Raw genomic sequence first — 22,328 nt, 5'->3', positions numbered from 1 at the left:
TATGGCTTGCCTTCTGCCTTTCTATTAACGGCTGTAGTGACAGGTCCCTGCGATGCTGTCATCCAAACGTCTCCTAACTGGGAAAACGTCGGCGCAAATGAGGCCAAGCAATTTTTATCATTGAATGAAGTCGATAATGGGTGGCGTGAAAAGTAGCCTGCGTCTCTTTGATGTTGTCCTATCTTGTACGCAACCCCAAAGTTATATTCTTATAGGCGTAACGCCCAGCGCGCCACACGACCAGACGGACCGCGAAGTCAGATCAGCCAGCATAGAGAATGATGGTCGGTCACGATAGTTAAGTGGCTTCCATATAGGTACGGCCAGAACTTGTACAAATCGAACAGAACTATGAGACACTTCAAATCAGTGGCTCTGGAGTTACTGTCACATTTTGTTTACGTGTGTGGTGTCGGTGGTGTCCGTGTTGTCGGTGGTGCTGGTAGAAGGGAGGCCCATATTCGCAATCTCTTGGCGAACAACAGCCTTAATAAGTGATATGGTAGACAGGGTGTTGTCGGGTGTATGCGACAGCGAGGCCGCGGGAGTCATTGCCTCAAGCCCTTGGCGGACAATTCGTGTCAAAGTGTTGTCGTTCGCAGGCGGTCGAGGAATCGGGATATCGATACAGGAGGAGCTAGCAGCCGTGTTCGGCAGCCGGTCGAAACGGTGATATATGCGCCTCTGTTTCACCTGCTCGAAACGTCGGCACACCTGTAGCGCAGAGTCCACGGTGGAGCAATCCCTGCACAACAGGAGGTTGAAGGCATCGTCGGCAATGCCTTTTATTATATGGCCGACTTTATCCTCCTCAGGCATGCCTTGGTGGACTTTGCGGCATAGAGACAGGACGTCTTGGATGTAAGTGAGATAAGACTCCGTAGACGTTTGGGCCCGAGAGGCGGCGCTTTTTTGGCGGCATTGTGGCGGCCAATAGACTTTCCGAATAGGTCGTGCAGCTTCTGTTTGCAAATATCCCAAGATGTTAGCTCGTCTTCGTGGGTTTCAAACCACACCCGCGTGGTCCCAGCAAAGTAAAATATTACATTCGCAAGCATGAGTGTGGCATCCCACCTGTTGTGCTTGCTCACGGGCTCGTATAGGGCTAGCTAGTCGCCTACGTCGACGTCGTCGGTCCCGCAGAAGGTTCCGGGGTCACGGGGGTGGGGCATTACAACAGCAGGGGCGGCGGCTGTAGAGGTAGAGGCGTCGGTAGTCATCGTGGTTGTTCCGATGTGGCGGCCGCTGCGCAGATCCAGCTTGTGACAGGGGATCGAACAGATTCACCTCCACCAAGAGATGTTACGTGGAAGATTTACAGTCCCAAAGCTGTCCGCACAACTAACGATGAGGGCACCGATTTCACAACACTCAGTGTCGTCGTCTTCTCGGAGTCTGTTGCACTTCTTCATCCTCATCACGAACAGCGAATACAGCTAAGTAACAATATTTTTCTAAACCTCACTTTACGACGCAAGCTTTTGTGAAGCGCTTTGAACATGCTCGTTTATCACACTTTTCATAGACGAGCACTAATGGTACACCTTTTGTGGAAGGATTGCTTCCAAGTCAAGTTTGCATATGCCGGTTGAGAAAAAAAATGCTATATAATGACTCATAAAAGAACAAACAGAATCCAAAAAGAGTAATACATTAGAATTGAATATAGAGAAATTTGAAATTTAGGATGCACCTTAACATAACGTGTTCAAAGTTAGCAGAAAAGGGACTGATGTACAAATTTACTACTATGCTAGTTGGGTGACTAGTGTCATTGAAGTCTTACAGCGCACAGAATAAGTGTTTTCATTGAATTTCCGAAGTAAAAAAAATGTCCTTTTATAAAGCTTGGTCGCCGCCAGTAAATATCCACTTTTTGTCTCCCGAACCGAAACTGAGCGAATAAGGCGCCTAAAATCATCGAGGATGCCCGAAGCTCGCGCATAAAGTGCGGCTATATTTAGTGCTCCAAATTTAGACTTCTGTGTGGAATGCAGCGTAATTCGAACTCTTTGAGTTACATCTACGCAGCCATATACGTTTAAGAGGTGAGAATAGACAGTTACGTTTTACAAGGATATCCAGTAGGACACCAGCTAGTAGCAGCAACATAACATCGTCACATATCCACTGTACGAAAATTTTAATGTTCAATTCAAACTAAGCGTCTTGGGTTTAATACATTAGCCATCAAGAAGGTGGCAAAAATGGGCTAGTATGGGCGAACACGTATAAATTAGGAGGTAAACCCAGAAGAGGTTTGTTCATATTTTGCTATCGTATTCTCGTTTAAGATTATTGTGTGACTGCAATAATATTTTATGAAATTGATAACTAAATCATATAAGGCGGAGCTCAAATTTCTCTTAGGAGTTCTCGCGTAGAGCATCTAACATGGCTTATATATCCGGCGAATTTTTCATGCACTTCGTTTGTTATGCGCCTTCAGCGTTGTCTTTCATTCCGCGAATACAGTGTAATATATATCTCGATTTGGCTTTTTGGTTTTTTCATATGGGTAAGAAAGGAGCAATATAACTATACTCAGTGGGCATCTGCGCTTATAATAGGTGCATGTGTCGTTGGTTCGAGCCCCTCTAACAAATTAGCGTTCAACTGAACTCTAAAATAGACGCTAAATGAGAGATGAAATGGCAGGCGCCCTCTGAACACAACAAAATTAAGATTGCGCCATAATTTCATACTGAATCGCAAACGTAATTTTTCCGATACTGTTTTTCTCGATTTGCGTCAAGGCGTGCCGTCTGTAGTAGCAACGATGCCGGAGACAGCTTTTCAGACGAAAGACCTGCTTACACTTGGAATCAAACATATTATACTAAAATAATTGTAAAGACGTGCAAGATACGACACGCGTAATTAAGTATCGGTTCTTCCTCCATTTTTTTTTTTGTGGTAGTCACACTCTAGAAAAGAAACAGCGCCCTCAAATCAAACAAAACTTCCCTTTATGGCTACTGATGTCACTCGCTGAATTCAGTCCGATTATGTTGTGGTCAATAAAAAAACAAATAAGTTTTTTAAGTGTAGAAAGTATATCAAAGCTTTCTATTCAAATAGTAGTACAAGAATTTCCTATATCAGTTGGAAAGCATGTGGAAGGCAATCAAAGCACAAGTCTTAAATTGTCATCGGGCACTGAGTTGAGAGTGAATGAAACTTGCCACGACATATCCGTTTAAAGGAGAAGAAGGAGATAATTTCTTGCGCTCCAGTCAGCTGGCTGATAGCTGAAAGCGGCTGGATGTTCAAGCGCAAATTACTTATTAAAATTACACTTAAACTTCCTGCTTGAGTTTCTTCGCAGTTGGCATCTATGAGTCATGCATTCAGCATAAAATGGTAATTTCCGGTGACGCAGGAACATTAACAATAAGAACATTCAGAACAGAACATTAAGATATTTTCAGGTGCATTTAGTCATCTCAGTAAGGACGAAAAAGAGACGAGAACACATTGGATGCTCAATGCCGATTTTTAAACGTTCTGCCTTAGAAATTATTATGAACTGACCCCTACTACACAACTGCGCATTATAATTTGAATAATTTGTTATTGTGGAATATTTACGCCTCTTATGAAGTCATTCATGCGTTTAGGTAAAATAGACATGTACCTACTTATATACATACGTTATCGATCATTATAAAGAAGCCCGCCTGACTTACAAATAAATGCTGGTGCCCATTCTTCGCAGGCTGCCGTGGTCCCAAGCGAACATTTAAGCACGGACAAGGAATAAATTTCCAAAAGCCTCGCGCGCGTTTAGAATGAGAGAATGGAAGATTCGTACGAATGAAGTAAGTTCCTCAATTGGATGCAGAATTACAGATTAAACTACGCATTTTGCACCTAGTTTGAGAAAGTATTTACTTATATATTATAAATAAAGCCACCGCCACAGTACACAGTGGATAACAATACTGCCTAATTTGGGCAAGCCTTGCCTGTCCGTGTCCGCGTGTTCACATCCTAAAACGCCGGTCTTGAATCTCTGGTATCTGTTTTCAGCGAGTTCTTTCATTTTGGGTCTTTGCCTACGACATTATAAAAACCTTGGGTATCTTAAACCCATCATCTACTCACACCCTCCAACATTAGAGCGTTACAAATACTTTAGTGCCTAACTTTATGAGCAATTTTGCTATTAGCCACGAGGCATAAGACCGCATTCTGTTACATACGGCACCAAAGCACAATTGCATTAGAAATGACGGCATCAGGGAATAAGTTGTAATAGATTTTGTCCCATTGCTACGATTGTCACGTATAATTACTCCACCATGAAAGAGGTTACCAAAGCGAAGTTCGCCGAGGCATTTCCTACTTCCCTTGATTATTTTTTTGGAACACTTAAAATTTTATTTCTCAGAGAAAGTTTCATGGCTTCCTTCGGCTGTTAATTCCATGACTTGGTCGTCTTCCTAATGTTCTATTCAATATCGTATACAAGATGCATATTCATTAAAAAGGTGCAATTAGGTACCATAAATATAAACATGCAGTAGTCACTACGTAAAACGGTTAAAGTTCTTCATTGGCTTCTTCTTTCTCCCGGCAATAGAAGAATGTTCCCTGATAAGCATTAGGTTAGAGATTGATGATTTATGCCTTCCCAAAGTGGTCCTAAAGTCAAAGTGTGATGAATATGCTTACATGCTAAGTATTTATATAGCCTCAGATAAACTTCCCACCATTAGGCTATGAGGATGAGCCTATAAGTGGCATCGCCCTCCCCAACAAACACTTCTGGGCAAAGTACATTCTTTCCATGGAAGATTATCCTCCCGCTTAGGTGAAACCACTTCAAGTTGGTCCTGATATTCGAGTTTTCAGATTCTGGGAAGTGATGGCGCTGCGGTTCGCGCTGTTATTACAGAAGCTAGCGCTTTCGTCGCCTCCACTGATTATCGCCCCATGATGTCCCTCAGGAGTAGCACAGTACTTCATTCAAGCACGTTGTTGGACTAGCTGTTGCATTGCATGAAGGAAGACTAACCAGCCAAGCAGATGCATACAGGAAAAAGCAGAGATGAAGAAAGAATGATGCTCTTTCTTTCTGCGTCTCTGTTTTTTTCGCTGTGCGTCTGCTTGCCTGGTTAGTCTTTCTTCATTCATTCGTTAACGCCGTATGGTACGACTCAGACGTAGCACAGCCACCGCGTTCACGGGCCTTCACTAATAGAACTGTGCACCCCAGTCACATGCAGTGTTACACAACTACCTGTTAACCCTGCTAATTGGTTCGAACTCGCGTGGCTCGTCCCTGTATATTTGCCATCCCAGCGTGCCTAATCTGATAAACTGTTTCGCTCCATCCAAGCCGGCGACTCTTCACGTGAAACGCCTTTCCGGGCGGTGGTTTTTCTCTTAATGTCTTCGCTGCTTCGCGCGGTCAATAAGGCGCGTTATGTTCTCTTTTGACGCGCCATGTCCGAGAGAAGAAAGTTTCGTGGATGACGGCCTTTGATTGTGGCAAGCTCGATTCGATAGAGGAGGGGGAAATGTTTTGAGCACAATAATGACCATGAGATTATTTTATTGAAATCTGATCTGGTTACAAGCGTTCTTTGGCGACCACTGCAACTATAAGAGAGTTAACTGCCTAGCTAGCTCTTTGTCAGACACACTTATAGGGTATTGAGCGCAACCCTATAAGCGCCTCTTTCTTGTGTGTTTATGTTTCTCTGAATACTCTGTAGTTCTGACTGTAGCTAGCGCAGGTATATTACACTGAATGCGGAATTTGTGCTGTTTTCTACACCCTCAAATGCAATGCTAAGTTTACCTTTAATTAAGGGTTGGCGTCTGATGACGAGGAGGCTGGGTTTCGAATATATTCTACTTTTGTGTTACATATAGAAATATCGACGCGCCCTTCAATTATCTACATTTCTAATATGCCATTAAAACAGAAGCAAGCTTTGTTAGTATTCTGTCAGACGGCATCAGTATTTAGAAATGTATTACGCATCCGGCGATAGGTATCATATTATAAGTTATAAGCAAGAAAACATGAAAGGTCTACTCGCAATCACAGCCTCCACATCTATTTCGATTTAAAATAAACGACCATATTCAAACATGCTTCGCACATAAAGAATATTTTATTCTCAAAGAACCAATTCAGTTCTGTATTTTTCACACTTTCCATTAAATCAATCGTGAAAGGTATTTACTTTTGAGTTCATTCATCATTTTACAGCATTGTCTAATTCCGCAAAACAAATGCTGCAAGTGAATTCGCCCAAAGAGTAAACAGAGCAACAAAACTATTTGGAAGTAGTTATTTTAGCAACATTTCTAGTTATAGCAATGTTCTTTGCGAATACACTGACTTTCAGCGATGATGCTCTAATTGAAGATATTGGCACTTAAGCCCAATGCTATTTGAGAAAGAAAGGAGAGCGATTATGAGTCGTTTCTTACCGGTGACTTAGCCCTGGGTTGATGAATAAAAGGATGGACCAATTCAGCCCCACAATTGATTCACACAGATTTGAAGCGAAAATTTGATGTGCCTCATTGGTTAGGAAAGCTGCCATCCTAATTAAAGCAGCACCGAAGAATCCTCGACGTGGAGCCTCGTATCATTAGCGGGAGTCAGAAATGCGTCGAAGCACTGATGTTAAAATCAATGCGCAACTTCAACGAAGGAGGAAACATGACATTCATTGCTAATGAAAAGCTATAGTATATATAAAGAAGGTTAAATAAGGTAATCAATTTATCGTGAGCATGGGTTGTTAGGTAGGAATTAATACTGACAATCTATCTATTAATAACATAACACTCACCACCGAGTGGGTTGTTAACGAGTTTTAGTTTATATACTTTACATATATTCAATTCCATTGGCAGTAGAACTAAAGATGCGACAGTGTACACGATTTGAAGAGGCTATGAGAGCTGATGTGGTGGAAGCCTTTAAACGTTTCGAACCAGCTGATGTCATTTACCCTACTCTGATACTAGACAAGGACATAAGCGTTTCGCTTCATCAATAACTGGGTGCCGCTCTCGATGGCACCATTCAGCGTCTGTGGGCTTAGAGGTCCAGCTCGCTCCTAACAAAGCCAGCGCGGCAGGGGTCATTGTGGAACAATATTACTGTTATTACTGTCGAATATACGGTAGGGAATCACTTATAATCCCACAGTTTTGTCTTACAGAACTCCTGTTAGCGAAAACGCGGACAGTACGCTCATAACAGGCATACAGATGCGAGATCATAAGTATTTTAAGACTGATTCTATTATCTACTTCGTAAAAAATTAAGGCAAACTTCTATGAGATGAGTGGTGCTCTAATTATCTGTTAGAAAAACACGGAGGGTAATCTTGGAAAAAAGCTACATACTATTGTTTGACATAATGCAATAGCCAAATGATTTCTATCCATGCCCAGGGCTCCTTGTGCGGGAATAATATATTTTAGGTGTCATTAAGGTGCGCTGGACTACCAAGCAGCAATTTTTCCCATTCACGCACTCCTAAAGGGATAGTTTTCTCTCTATCGTTTGCACTGTTCGTTCTCAGATCTATTTTTCTTATTATTATGCGAACCAAGCACAGTTTATTCGTACAAGCTTCAAAAATTGGAACACATTCACGCAGGCAGCGCAACGTGATACACAAGCGGCTTAAGTTGTACCTCTAAACTTTTGACATCATGATTATAAAATGAACTGACATGACTTCTGTGACTAAGTTTGTAATATCGACAGCAAAATGCTGCATTATGATTGTGGGTGCGAAAAAGTTCTTTTTATTGAAGCATCAGCGTCAATCTTCAGGAGACGCAAGTGCCGCTTTTGGGCAGCGTGAGGGTCGTGTTTGACCTGCTCGAGGGAATCTCCTCTCAGGCGCCATTTTCAATGCATGGCGTAAACGTGCTTTTCGTGTGCTTAGCTCGGTATGAATCTCGCTCCATATAAGAAACGTCGTACGTGTTCTCTTCAGTAATCAGTACAGTACCTCTTCATGAGTTGTTTTAAGATTCCTGATCTACTAGTCTTTTATCACCACAGAAATATTAGCATGCGCTTGCGGACAAAGCAGCAAACCGCTGCTTGATGATAAAATGTTGGCTTATGTATTCCATATCCATGAATGAAATAAGCAGATATGTGCAAAAACAATCAATGGTATTTTCTCTGTGGGGAACCTCACATCAATTCTTCCTTTATCTATGATATTCACAAAGAATATTGCGAGGTTAAGAATCTCAATAGTGTTAATTAAAAGCATTGTAAGAAATCTGATGTATCATTTTCCTAGCGATCAGAAAAAGAAATATTTGTGTGTCTTTATTTTTCAAAATACCGTCAGTGTTCTTTTACCGCAATTCTGAACAGAAAAATGTGTTTCTTTAGCAAACCATTTCTTTGCGCGCGCATGTGAAATAAATCAGTACTGTCCAATCCAAAAAGTAAAAGAAGACTGGCAATAAAGCTCTTTCGGTCTGTTAAAACCTATTTCCCACAGTAGCGGTCCTGAAGGACACACGCCTTTCACATGAACTGAAAAGTAAGATACGGTACATGGCAGTAAAAAAACATCACAGTGGCTTAGCTCTAGTTAAGCCTAGGAGATTGCGAAAGCAATGTGCTTCGGTGGCAGCCTCACCTTATACGCATCATCCGACATACCGTAAGGCGGCGCCCCGACTACAGCGAGGAGCCGAGCCACAGCCCAATTTATTGATTTATTGATTATTAAGAACTAATTTCTACCGATTTAGGAAGCCCCCTACTCCGCGCTCCTCGCACGCAGGACTGAGGAACGGGGGCTGGAAACTCCGCGACTAAGGACTGGTGAATACACATTGGTTATTCGCGGCCTCAGCCGCCAGGTGGAGGGCCTAATTCCTCCTAGCGTGACATCACAAACAGCGAGCGCCCGCTCCCGGTTGGGACACAGCGCCGTGTATGGACTCGCCACCACCATCCGATGGCGCGAGCTGGGGCCCCGTCTCTCGGTCTGGCGTGACGTCACAAGGTCACGTGAAAATGGCGTGACTTCATCGCTGCGGCTCCTGTAAGGACCCACCGCCGCCATCCGAGGGCGCGAGCTGGGGCCCCGTCTCTCGGTCTTGCGTGACGTCACACGGTCACGTGAAAGGTCATTTATGCAGGCCCCACGGCACACTAAAGGCTCGAAGTACTAGCAGTATTGCTTTCGCAATATTATCACAAACGATTAGCTTGCGGTGCTGAAACATTGTAGTCTTTTCAGACCTATTACGTGGCTAAAGTTACTTTTTAACGCGTTAGCATTGTATGACTATTTAGTGGGTTTCGCTAGTTGGTATATCGAAAAAATGATACCGTCGGTAGAGTGCCAAGAAATGTTGTTTAACGATGAAATGGTTGATGTGGGTTTATGAGTGAAATAATTAACGCATATAATTCAATCAGACGTAGGGTTAATTAGCTGGTAGGGTTAATGTCGACGTCGAAACCAGGTCACGCGCTATTCGACTGGAACAAGGGGAAAGGCATGATTTTAGTGCATAAATGGGTGGGAATAGCTAGAAAGTGTTTAAAGACAAGTAATCAACAAACTGAAGTCTGAAAACTTCTGAGGATACTGCAGAATCTGCAGTGCAGAAATGCGAACGCCTGAGCGTTGCTTCTGCGCACGGTGTGGTACGTCGCGCACCCATTATCGAACACAACCAGCGCTTCGTAGAACGCATCAAAGTTCACCGACATTCTTTAATTGGTCTCCAAAAATGGAAAGCCGCAGTACCTGTCACTCTCGTTGTCCTGCTGACGCATCTCATGGTCAACACAGCTAAACTCAGGCTTAGGCATTACTCCAGTACTGATTCTGCAGTGATCTTGGAATTTGTTTTACTCAGAAACTTGCGGCACTTTTGAATTCGTTTGCTCGAAAAAACAATTTTCTGTTGATTCGCGGCTTGCAGTACAGGGATAAAGAAGATGTTGGACCCACGATGCCTACATGTTGCATTGAGGGTGTTACTTCTTATTATGTTTGTACCTACTGTTCTGTTACCACCAAGAAACAAGCGCAACGAAGCGAACATCAAACAGTACAGCATAAAGGTGGTTCTCAGTTGAAGTTTAGTTTTATCAGTAATGTATAGTATTACGCAAAAGTGCTATACAAGACACATGTGGTACCAGAGCACGGGAAAACTTCTATGAAAGCAATCTAGCAACAAGTATTTAGAATCGAGACATTAGATTCAGTGTCCCATTTTGGCTAGATGGGGTTTCGATACAGTTTTCAGCACCGCCACCCCCGGCTGCATGTAATGTATCAGTTTTGGTTACAAGTGCACATATGTTAAACCTGTACAGTTAAAAGTAGATGACAACATATAGTACGACTGAACTGTTTATTTGTCCCTCTCCTGTACTCAAAACTATACCAGTCCAGTTTTACGGTCTGTCTCGTTCACCTAAAGCGGGAATAATATGACTAGGAACATCATTGGTAGCTTGAAGAACGCACTCTTAAGTACTTCCTAAAGTGTATATTCGGAATCACCCAACTAAATTCAAGCTTGAAGAATGCTGACTTTATATGGACGTTTTCCTGTGAAGTGCACTTTGCTGCGATTAACCGCTCTATGCTCAGCTGTCACCTTAGACAGTTTCTTATAGGAACAGATTGGCAGCAACACTTGGAGCCAAATCCACACTTGGCTGAATATTGTTGGAAGTATTTTCTTCTAGCGCAAACGGAACGACGTAGCTCCGGTTCACGCCAAGCCACCATGATGCTGTGCCTGTCGCGCAGGAGCGCTTCAAATGTATCGTCAGTGAAATAACCTTGATTGTGGTCGCTGCTGCGCTCCTTTCGCGCGGCTCCGCTTCTTTTTGACATCCATCTAGCAGCATGCGGATCCCGAGGTCCATCACAGAATGAAACTAATCCGGATATTCCTAGTTAATGAGAATGGCCGAGTGGTGGCATTGGTTACATGCATATCCTGCGGGTATGCCAGAGAGGGCATTGGCGATGCGAATATTGTGTTCTGTCGTCGTGAAATGAAATCTTCGTGAATGTCCTCATAGGTAGGAATCCTTGACAATAATTATTTGCCAGCACCCTATTGGGATATTGAATCTTTCGTCAAAAAGCAGCTGAATGTTTCACTTCATAGTAGATTTTGCTGTCTCAATGTCTCCGGCACACAAGTGGATAACGACGCTGCGCTAAGGATGGTGTGCTTACTTTTTCGCTGGAAGAGCCCCAGCGGCTTGATGCTTCAGAGATTTTAGTAGGTATGACTTTACCCTTCGAAACTATGGTGAGATTTAATAAGAAGTTACTGCAAATAGGAATAAGGAATTATTGCATAAAATCATATAGGGCGAATACTTGTGGATGCCCACAATTCTGGGAGGTGAAATAGGTTAACTTACTTTTACCATTGCAATACATCGTCCTGCGATCGCAATAAAGTTTCTACATGTGATACGGTATAGCGATAGTCCCACTCTTAGATGGCATTCTTATCTTATCAGCGAACGGTAGACATGAACACGAAGTGAGCACCCACGTGTATCCAGGCAATGACCATACGATGGTCCATAGCAACTTTGTGTTTGGCTGGTTGTGTTCCCTACTTGCGTACAGATCCCAATGCTCGATGTGGTTTTGTCATGCACTGAAGTTACTGCAAGGGATTGCCAAATTCATTTCGCAGCAGCAGTTGAATTTGAAGCTTTTCGCGCCATCGTGTAAGTTGTCTTTTTGCCAGCATCGGTGTAACTGTTGCAACTTTGCGAGTGATCTTGGGCCATGCCGGCTTTTTAAGCTCGGCATGCAGGTACCTAAATTCTACGCGAAGTGTACCGCAAAGGGAGTGTGGCACACGTGTTCTGAGTAGCGAAGAAACTTGTAGAGACAGTTTGATAATAAATTTTAATTCAGTAGTTATACGTCAAGCTTTTGAAGTCCTTCTAGACGCGGAAGTGAGTATTGACTACACAATCGAGGAACCTTTTGTCCTGCATATACAGTAAAAAACTATGTGGCTGATTTCATCGCGATTCAAGACGGTGGCCAGTGGTTGAAGATTCTTCAGCCGTCGCATTTCGATTAGTTTCGGCATCAGCCTTTGAATGAATAGGCAGAATTTCCAACGTGGTGGCCTTGAACAACTCGCGCTCCTAGGATAGAACTTGGGTAATCATTCTCTGTCAATATTACGCGCTGCAGTGGCGTACTTCATTTGTAGATGGGATGTTGCAGTCCAAAATGATGCGGAACAAAGTGCATCGCAGGCTATTGAAACATAGGTGGCATCCGGTCCACATAACTTCGCTTAGGTCCAAGGATTTGTTTAGTCAGCCAATCAGATACTGAAGACGTGTTGTAGTAGTAGTTTGGGTACAGTACATCAAGGACTTCCTTCTACTCTCACATTCCGTTATCTATAATCTTATAAATTCAATCTTCCAATCTGCAGATCTCATTAATGGCTCTGGGCGCCTCGCGTCAAGACAAAACACGAATATGCTCTTTAACGCCAAGCAATGGTTAATTTATATTGGTTTTGCAAATCATGTCACTATCGATTCGGCGAAAGAAGTAATTTTTTTCAGACGTTAGCGTTGACTGGCTTGCTAGAGAGTTGAAAAATTGATTGGACTGGAGACTATTCGCTCTCTTCTAGCTGCTTTCTTTAGAGCATTTGCAATCGCATTCGCAAATATTGCTGAAAATATGCATGAAGATTAATACTCTTATACCAAACCATGGCAAATCCCCTCATTACGCTTTAAACCTTTGTTTTAGTTTTCTTCATCATTTCACGCGTTATATGTGCTGCACATAACATTTGTTGATCTCAGGTTTCATTATATTTATCAGAATATGGGGAGAGGGGGGGGGGGGTCTTGAAGGAGGGTGTCTGAGGTGTTTTTAGTCGAGCCAGAGGATATGTCTGTTTGATATTGTCACGAAGTGCTGAAAAAGTCGTTTGCACCAAAAGAAGACACATTCTTGATGGTACTGAAATTAACTCTTTATTGGGGTGACTTGCGCCCGCAAACGAACTAAGCAACTCGGCGGCGGCGATAGCACCAAACGTGCTCGTAGATCGTCGGACAAAGAATGCCCGTCACACTCGTCAACGCTCGATCTAAAGGCTGCTCATAACAATCTAGATGCGTCGCAAACTGCTACTAGTACACCCTGGAACATTGTGGAAACATACGCAAGTGATCGGAATCTTCTAGACAGATCTCGGTGCGTCTTGCGCTACAACGGAACTGATAAAGGTGTGACTCGCGACATCGAACATTAACAAACAAAGAATACAGAACTGATACGCGATCCAGAATCAGAGTGATATAAGGCCGTACGCCGGCGGCTGTTAAAAAACAACAAATAAAGTTTAGAAGGTTTCGCGGCATTACTCACCCCTGAAAAAAAAAACATCGCCTCCATGTTCCAAAACAAATCAACTTGAACATAAGCAAAGCAAAGTTTAAGCACCACAGATTCGTTAACGCGCGTAATATGGCTTCAGTCGTACAACATGTACGTACAATTTCTGGGTGTTCGCGTCGCCGTTGTGATGCTGACCTTCCGTCGGGAATGACTTCATTGTCCACCGGTCCAACGCGGCGAATGATTTTGTACGGCCTAAAGTATCGACGCAACAACTTTTGACTTAATCCGCGACGGCGAATTGGTGTCCAAACCCACACTTGGTCTCCTGGATTGTACTCTGCATGGCGTCGTTGTAAGTTGTATCGTCGGCTGTCGGTGCGCTGTTGAATTTTGATACGCAGCCGTGCGAGTCGTCGGGCTTCCTCTGCACGCTGCAGGTAGGTGGCGACGTCAAGGTTGTCCTCGTTGGTTACGTGCGGCAGCATTGCGTCGAGCGTCGTCGCGGGCTCCCTGCCGTACACAAGCTTGAACGGGATCGCTCTGGTCGTCTCCTGGATTGCCGTGTTATAGGCGAAGATCACGTACGGGAAGATGGCGTCCCAGGTCTTCTGTTCAGCGTCGACGTACATGTCGACCATTGCAAGACCTCAGCCTTGTTCCTGTCACCCTGGAAGACCAGCCTATAGGTCAGCGAGTCAGCCACCGACTTCAAAGCCAACAACCCGAACACGGTCAGCTGCCTGACCCCATTCTATCTCGGAAGGCACCGACGCTGACAACGGCCCAGCCTACAGCACCAGTTGTTTTCGTCCAACCCGGTGAGCCACCCCGCTCCATGAACGACCAGATGAAGATGCGAGAAACTGGATTCACCTTTTCGACGACCATGTGGCAGAATTCAACGGCTGGAACTACGCCGCGAAATTCAGGCAGGTCTACTTTGTTCTTCAAGGACAGGCCCGAGTTTGGTTCGAAAATCATGAGGCAGCTATGAAGGATTGGGAGATTTTCAAGGAACCGTTTTTGACTGCCTTTTCAAGCGTCGTCCGAAAGGAAAGAGCCCAGGCCCTCCTTCCGTCAAGACTTCAACTCCCTAACGAGGCTGTCCCTGCGTGCGTTGAGAAGATGAATCGCCTCTTTCGCCGCGCCGATCCTAACATCACCGAAAGTGAGAGAAATGTTTAATGCGAGGCGTTGAAGAATCGCTTTTTGCAGGTCTTCTCCGAAATCCGCCAAAATCCGTGCCGGAATTTGAAATGGAAGCGTCTACCATCGAGAAGACGTTGGACACCCGTATGCGCCGCTACGAGCGACCACTTCAAATGGACTACTCAAGCCACTACCCCAGCTCATCTGCAAGCGGAGAAAATCTTCGGGACCTCATCCGGGAGATCATGCGAGAGGAGCTCCGCCGATTGCTGGCGTCATCACAACATCCCCAGGTGGCGACGCTCGCGAACGTCGTCTGAGAAGGTGTCCAGCAGGCTCTGGGCGTTCCTCAAGCGACGGCTGCGGCTGTTCCAGCACAAGAGGCAACAGCGATGAACTACGCTGCTGCATTACGTTGCCCTCTGCCCCGAAGTGATGACTTTCCGAGCCTTCGCCGCTACCGTCCTGTTCCTGAAAACCGCCCCTTGGCCCATAACCGCCATGCCTACCAACGACTCCCAAGCCCCGGGAAGTGCGACGTCTGGAGGACAGCAAACAACCGGCCATTATGCTTCTACTGCAGTGAGGCAGGCCACATTCTGCGCCATTGCCCGTACCGACGAATCCGTCTCCGCGGATTTGCAGTCGACGCTCCAAGACCAAGCCCAGATGAACGGCCGCAAGAAATCGACAACTATCTGCGTTACGGTGAGATTGCGCCACCAAGCCGCCGGTTCAGGTCTTCATCGCTGTACAGGGCCCGCTTTGCGTCGCCAGGCCGTAACAGCGATGAGACTGTGCGCGGAAGGTCTCCAACCCCTGTCAGGGGATACTAAATAGAGCAACCTTTGGAGGTGATGTTGCTCAACGGCGAAAAGTCGAACCAACTAACCAACCAACCAACGAACATCCCCCGCCGCCGACGACCACTAACGACAACACGGCCATTTCACCACCGCTCCACACGACGACATTGACGACCACACGACCAGAGTGCAAGCCGAAGCCGCCGCCCAGCGAAGTAACAACGGTATGCCTCTCCTATTACCTCAAGAAACGATGGAGCCGAGATTGAACACCAAGGCCCACGTGCAATGCGAGGACGCGAACAAGTGGCCTTGAAGTTGATGTCGACGGTCGCAGAGTCACTGCCCTAGTAGACACCGGAGCTGACTATTCAGTCATCAGTGGACTGTTAGCCTCCCCTCTCAGGAAAGTTACAACCGCTTGGGATGACCCCCTGATTTGCACCGCAGGTGGCAACCTAGTTACTCTATCGGGACGATGTACTGCAAGAATAACCGTAAATGGGCGTACTCTCCCAGCACCACCACCAGATGTCACGAAGTGGTGACAAGGCCGTTGACACCAAAAGAAGACACAGTCTTGATGGTACTGAAATTAACTCTTTATTGGGCTGACTTGCGCCCGCAAAAGAACTAAGCAGCTCGGCGGCAGCGATAGCAACAAACGTGCTCGTCTATCGTCGAACGAAGAATGTCCGCCACACTCGTCAAGGCTCAATTGAAAATCTGCTCAGAGCAATGTAGATAACGTCGCAAACTGCTATCAGCACAAGCTGGAACATAGTAGAAAGACACACTAGTGGCTGGAAGCTTAGAGACAGATCTCGGTGCGTCTTTCGCTACAATGGAACCGATAAAGGTACATGTGACTAGCGACATCGAGCATTAACAAACAAATAATACAGAACTGATACGTGATCCAGAATCAGAGTAATAAGGCCGTATGCCGGCGGCTGTTAAAAAACAACAAATAAAGTTTAGAAGGTTTAGCGGCAATATGCTTGAGTTTCATGCGATATGCGAGATTCTGTCGGTGCAACCGGTGATGTCTGCGCGGTAGCAAAAATGCAGTGAGGCATTATTATGACTCTTCGTTGCACCTATTTGTGCCAACAGATGACTATATCTCTGGTGCAATTGGGGCAAACTTGCTCGGAATTCATCGGAGCGCAGATACCTCTTTGTGCTCACTTTCGCTGAATACAAACGAGTAAAAAAAACATGGATACACAGGGACCGAAAGCAAATAAAACAATCTGTTTCTAATCATAACAGTCGTACTAATATGATCGTTTTAGAGGAACTACGTTTACCTTTTGCTAAAATTAAATTGATAAAGCCAGCTTATCGCAAATGCACCGTGAACGAGCACAACTAAACATAGGAACAGTGTGAGTTTGCTACCTTACCTGAGTGTCATCCAACAAGTTGTTCCCCTAACCTAATTATTTGTTCTTTCTTGCATTCGCAACGCTGATCAGCCATTAAGCGATACTATATTTTGAAAGGCATATCTCTGTCAGTTCAATTCACTCCTGTTGACGCTACATAGGTCATGACACCGTACTGCGTTTTGACCGCACAGACATCTGCAGAAAGCTCTTCAAATGCTTTCGATACTATTCTGTTGAGAGGAATTAGTCTTCAGGACCACTTTAAATTTTGTAACATGCAATGACATCGCGTTGTGCACTGTAGGTTTATTTTTCACGCCCAGCAATGCATGAGGTAAAACGGGTGCACGCTTGCTTTTCGGGCTTACCTGTTGAGAGCCTTAGCCACTGTACGAATGGGTAGAGAACACCACAGTAGTTTCACACACGCAGGCCCAATGCAAACGATACGAACAAAAAAACGTTTCATGTCGACATTACTTATTTTGTTCTGGCCTTTCCCCGAAACCCGAAACTAGAAGGCACTGGCAAGCATTGCAGAGTGCTGCAAGAAAAATAAATTGCGTTCTTTAAAACTTTTTCTGAGAACTGAGAAAATATGAACCCGAGCGGCTGTATCTGGAAGTTTTGTAATTATTTAGTATAGCTTAGTACTTGCTGATGCGCCGAGAGAAAACATATTTCACGGTAGGATATGAAGCCAGTCTTCATTAGGGCTTCGATTGCACCAAATTTGTCAATAGCATTTTATTTTTGATAAAACGCGTCCTTTTATAATCGTGTGCATATCTGGGATGACGAGCCAGATAGGGTAATTGCCTTCTTGATACTTTTAACCTTGCTTATAGAGAAAAAGTATAAAATATTTCTGATGTCTGCACCTCTTACTGGTCAGTGAAGTGTAGTTGAGCTTTAGCCACCTTCAATCACCTAAAAAAGGGCTATGTTTCAAGTTTTGTCAGGCTTAATGGCTTTACCTATTATCTGCAGCGTCAGGAAAGGAAGTAGCAGTGATACATTTGGCTGCATTTTCGATCCTCGTCTCAATAAATTTCTTTGCGACTCACATATATTCTATAACTGCTGAATAATTAGTGTAAAGAGGCCATGACGCGGCTGCATAAGAGTTTTTTCAATTTAAATACTGTTCGTGTATAACGAAAACCGTGTAAGTAGAATTCGATAGAAATGTCTGGAAGGTGAAAAAATAACATATAGAAAACAAATTCCTACCGTCACGAAACATGTTTGGTCATATTTGCAACCCAAAGTCGGTGCGCTTAAAATAACTGGTTTTCTTATTTGCTGAAGTACATCTTTCGATGATTTTGTAATAATATCAATGTTACATGAGAAAACAAGCCAGTTTTCTTGAAACAGGCTGCCTTATATTCGAAACCTTATTTCTCTTTCCATTATGTATTCTTCTCTCTGGATGAACGATTTAAAAATTTATTGCTTTGGAATTTACTGCGTATGTGTTATTGCCGTTAAAATACACATAAGAACGAAATGAAAAGTACGCTGCGTGTTTACTGAACAAATGATAAAATCCCGACAATGTCATTTTAAATATTTCGGCAGTGGCACGTACAGCGCATTGCACAATTACCGGCGCTCTGTATGCTTTTGACAACTAAACTGCGGTATCCTGGCAGCTCAAAGTTTTCACAGACAATGCATTTGTCGTTAGTATATTTTAACACCAAATTTATTTGAGATACTTGACTAATTAGATCACAAGTCGGATGTCCCATCGTATTCGGCGGCGGCGCTGCAATGGTAGCCGCTGTCCCGGTGATGGCACCGCCGTCGCCGCCGCATACAATGGGAGCATCCGACTTCTGATCTAAGAAGGCAAGTAGAAAAAACAAATTCGGTATAAAAAAATAAGAGTTCAGCGCTGCTGAAAAATATTGAGCGAAAGCATTAGCTGTGGGTGACCGAGCGTTCTTCTTCTCTTTTTATTCTTCCTCAGCCGACACATAAACCCCGCTTTAACTAAGCCGCATGAACGTGCCCTGGGAATGCCAGGGTCCTAGCAGGCTGATTCTGACGTAATCGTTCCACGTTAAACGAGAGAGCCAAGTTGGCAGCTCTTGCTAGTCCACATCCTAGTGTCACGTGGGGTGTGACGTCACAGCGTCACGTGGGTAAGACGTGGCTACAGGCCGCGCTAATCTGAAGACTCAAAACCTAGAGTAGTAGTGCTTTCGCAATAAAATACTAACGACAAAATGCTACTTCTCTGCGAAATTTCAGCCGAGAGGATACCGCGGTTCAGTTGGGATAAGCATTCTACAGAGTGCCGGGAATTGTGCAACACACGATATCAATGCTCATATTTGCTAAAATATGTCTTTACTTGAGCGCATCTGACTCCGATGTGGCATAAATTCATTAAATTTGTAAAGTTTATATGCCGCAACGTCTCGAAGCAGCTCAGGCTTTGAGAGGTGCTGCAGTGGAGGTCTTTGGAAATTTCAACAACCTAGGGTACTCTAACATAAACTGATATGCCTGATACACTTATATAAACATATATAACATATTTACCTGTTTGTTGCAAACTAGATCAGCGAGATTTGGCCCTTTTCGCTATCAAGCTATGTGATTTTTCAATTTGGTATGGAATAGTAGCCAGATGCAGTCACAATGACTATGAGGTTTCATATGTGTTTATTCAATACAGTGCTTAAGACCGTCGGTATGGTCATCATGAGTCACTTTACCCACACACAGCCACTGTGCTCGCAGATAGAATTTAAAGTTATTTTTTGTTGCTTTCACACAAGTGAGCTTTATAGAGACTATATTGCAAGATATGAGTTAATGCTTTTACTAGATTCTCTTATAATAGTATTGATAGAACTAAATTTCGTGGCCTATATAGATATGAAACTGGTTGATAGGCCACGAAAGGTGCGCGTTAGAGGTGTGCACGGGCTCAGGCCTGCCAGAAAGTCCGTACTAAGGCCACTCGGACCCCGTCGACTCGGAAGGTCTCTCTCGGGCTAGATTAGGCCCGGGTCAGGGTATGTTTTTGCCTTGTGGCCGGACCGAGCCGCAAACACTAACCCTAGCACATCCAAGCTTTGCAAAAGTGCCAACATGGCCGTAGGACGATAGACTGTGTTATGAGCAGCATTTTTCTTTTCATTCTCACCTTGCCTTCTCTTCCTGCGTTCGTTCGCCTTTACTTCATATTTGTTCACCGTGAAGCCGTCAGTCACCGAACAAAGAGACGGCTAGGATCCCTAGTGGGATACTGAGTTTCAAGTTTCGCGTCTCCACTTCGGTAACCCCTGTGGAGAAGTTTAGGCATCCCTTTCGAAACTGTCGTATTTTAGAGGCTTACTTGTTGTCGAATGGCCTCGGTCGACACGGAATATAGCTACCTGCTTGAGTTTTCTCTTTCTCGGCGCAGGCGTTGCAGTGGCGGCGCCTTACCGGTGCCAATTAAAGCACACGTCAGTGGCATACGGCGCGCGAGACTAGCCAACAGAGCACTTCACTAAATAATTAACACCTTCATCACAAATAAATGTTTGGCACTTTTGAGAAGCCAAGAAGGATATTACCCAAAACGTGCTTTCCATAATAAGCACTTTCCTTAGAGCGCCGAAAGAAACTTGAACGAGGCCGCATTCATCATCCTAGAACCACCGAAACTGCCTCCTTCGACAATGCAGAACTTATTTTTGCCTACTATTTTAGAATTATAATTGTACGAGTATATTGGGCCTCTATATTTTCTGCAAATTTGTCATCTTAAGACAACTCAACATTTCAAGATCTCTGATAAATTCATCAGCCTTAAATTATTTTTTCTGTATGGCCGCTTCAGCTAAATTATAGCAAGTAGGGCCAGGTACGGGCTTTAAGTCCGATCACCAGGCCGAGCCAGGCCGTGCTTAAGCTGTCTAAGTGTCAGGCGGGGGGGTCGGGGTAGGATCTGTAGAATAGGGCCTGATTTGAGCTCGGGCTCAAAATTTCGGCCCGTGTACAACTCTAGTACACGAATTTGTGCAGGCGTGCTAACACCTGGCCGTCTTTAAGTTTTGTTGCGTTTTATGTCATGGCTGCGCAGAGAAAATATCTGCATATGTATTGCTACAGCGCAGCACTGCGTAAAGCATACCTACAGTGAAGGTTTCACAGCGGAAAAAAATCACTCCGCGCGTTTGGTACGGCCCTGTTCATTGAGAAAACGCTTCACACATTTATTATAGGCGCAGTCGTAACAGAGTATCTACTTTTCTTATCTGCAGATAACAATTTTCTGAAGCACATCAATCTGCTAGTCTTTTCAATAGCCAATGTACACGTTCCTGTATAATATTCCAGCAGAAAAAACAACTACCCGCCATTAGTTGCGCCATTAGCACATAGATGGTGGCCTACTTGTTTTCGAAATAATTTTAACTTCCGTCTGTATATCTCGCCCTCATATATCTGGCGAAGGAAATAAAAACGCCGTAAATATTATCATATAACATAGCTAGCAATGAATTTCTTTCAATAAAAATAATACTGATTGATTTACCGCAGCTGCACAAACCCACCACCCAAGGGATCCTGTATGAATCGATACAGAGGGCCATGACCAAGATGCTGCGAATATTTTCGCCTGTGCTGAAAAGGGGGTTACAAATTACGCCTACATTCATATAGTGCTACTGCATGCGCAAGTAAAATCTTCTCGTGGTAACAGGAACTTCTTGCGATTATTGTATGTACAAGTGCTAAATAAAACACTGTACCTCTTTTTGGGTGTGGTACTCTCCCGTTTATATTTTAATCTGCACACAGACTATAGAGCATGTCGAGGCTAAGCTTTCGGTGCAACACTGCGTATTCACAGTACATGGAAGGGGCAGTGGCCTAGAAAAACATGTTACTGGATTCTTGATTTAACCAATCAATAGGAATGGCCTACAGCTCCAAAGCATAACAAATATTTGCTTTGAATTTCTGTCTTACCCGCTCACCGAGTAACTTAGTGGGCAATAAAGAATTTATAGAAGGGTATTTGTCAATATTTATATAGCAGCGGTAGAATATGGAGTTATATGGTATACAGTACTGCTAAAACAAACATCTGCTTTGCAATGTTGTTACCTAGTGGTGACCAGGCGGTTGGCGGCAAATAAGGAAGCTTGAAATTTACTGGAATAAACTTCATATTGGGCTGTCTTGTGCTCGCAAAAGAACTAAGCAATCGGTGGCGGTGTTAGCAGCAAGCGTACTCGATGGTCGTCGATCACAGAAGGCCAGTCGAATTAATCACGCACAATTTAAAGCGGCTGTCGTGACGCTGGGACTAAGTCGACCCGGCCTACCCTTGGTAGCGTGCAGAGACTCCGGGTTGATGAAGGATTGAATCTTCGAAGTTGGTACAATGTATACAAGCAGGTTTATTGGCACTTTGAGAAAACTTATTTACATGAAAAAAAGGGTATGGCAAGCGTTAAGAGTACATAGCGAGAAGCGTCTGGATGAGCCGTTTACCCAGGTCTCAGAGCGTCATTTCGTGCTCTGCAACGTCCTCAAATCGCCTATGTTCAGCCCCTCTCTGA

At 44.2% G+C, this 22,328-nt stretch overlaps 1 long non-coding RNA gene across 1 annotated transcript; it reads left to right on the top strand.

Annotated features, from left to right (window-relative positions):
* Positions 1-3,716: 3,716 nt before the first annotated feature.
* Positions 3,717-21,518, top strand: LOC146170848 (uncharacterized). Its single transcript, XR_014703096.1, has 2 exons — positions 3,717-3,821; positions 21,301-21,518. It is a non-coding gene; the product is annotated as an uncharacterized LOC146170848 (long non-coding RNA).
* The last annotated feature ends 810 nt before the right edge of the window (positions 21,519-22,328 follow it).

Source organism: Amblyomma maculatum, unplaced genomic scaffold (genome assembly GCF_055883805.1).
Source record: "Amblyomma maculatum isolate TAMU_Amacu unplaced genomic scaffold, ASM5588380v1 scaffold_35, whole genome shotgun sequence".
Lineage (NCBI taxonomy): Eukaryota > Metazoa > Arthropoda > Arachnida > Ixodida > Ixodidae > Amblyomma > Amblyomma maculatum.
The sequence above is the reverse complement of the archived record's forward strand: the minus strand, read 5'-3'. Positions and strand labels throughout refer to the sequence as shown.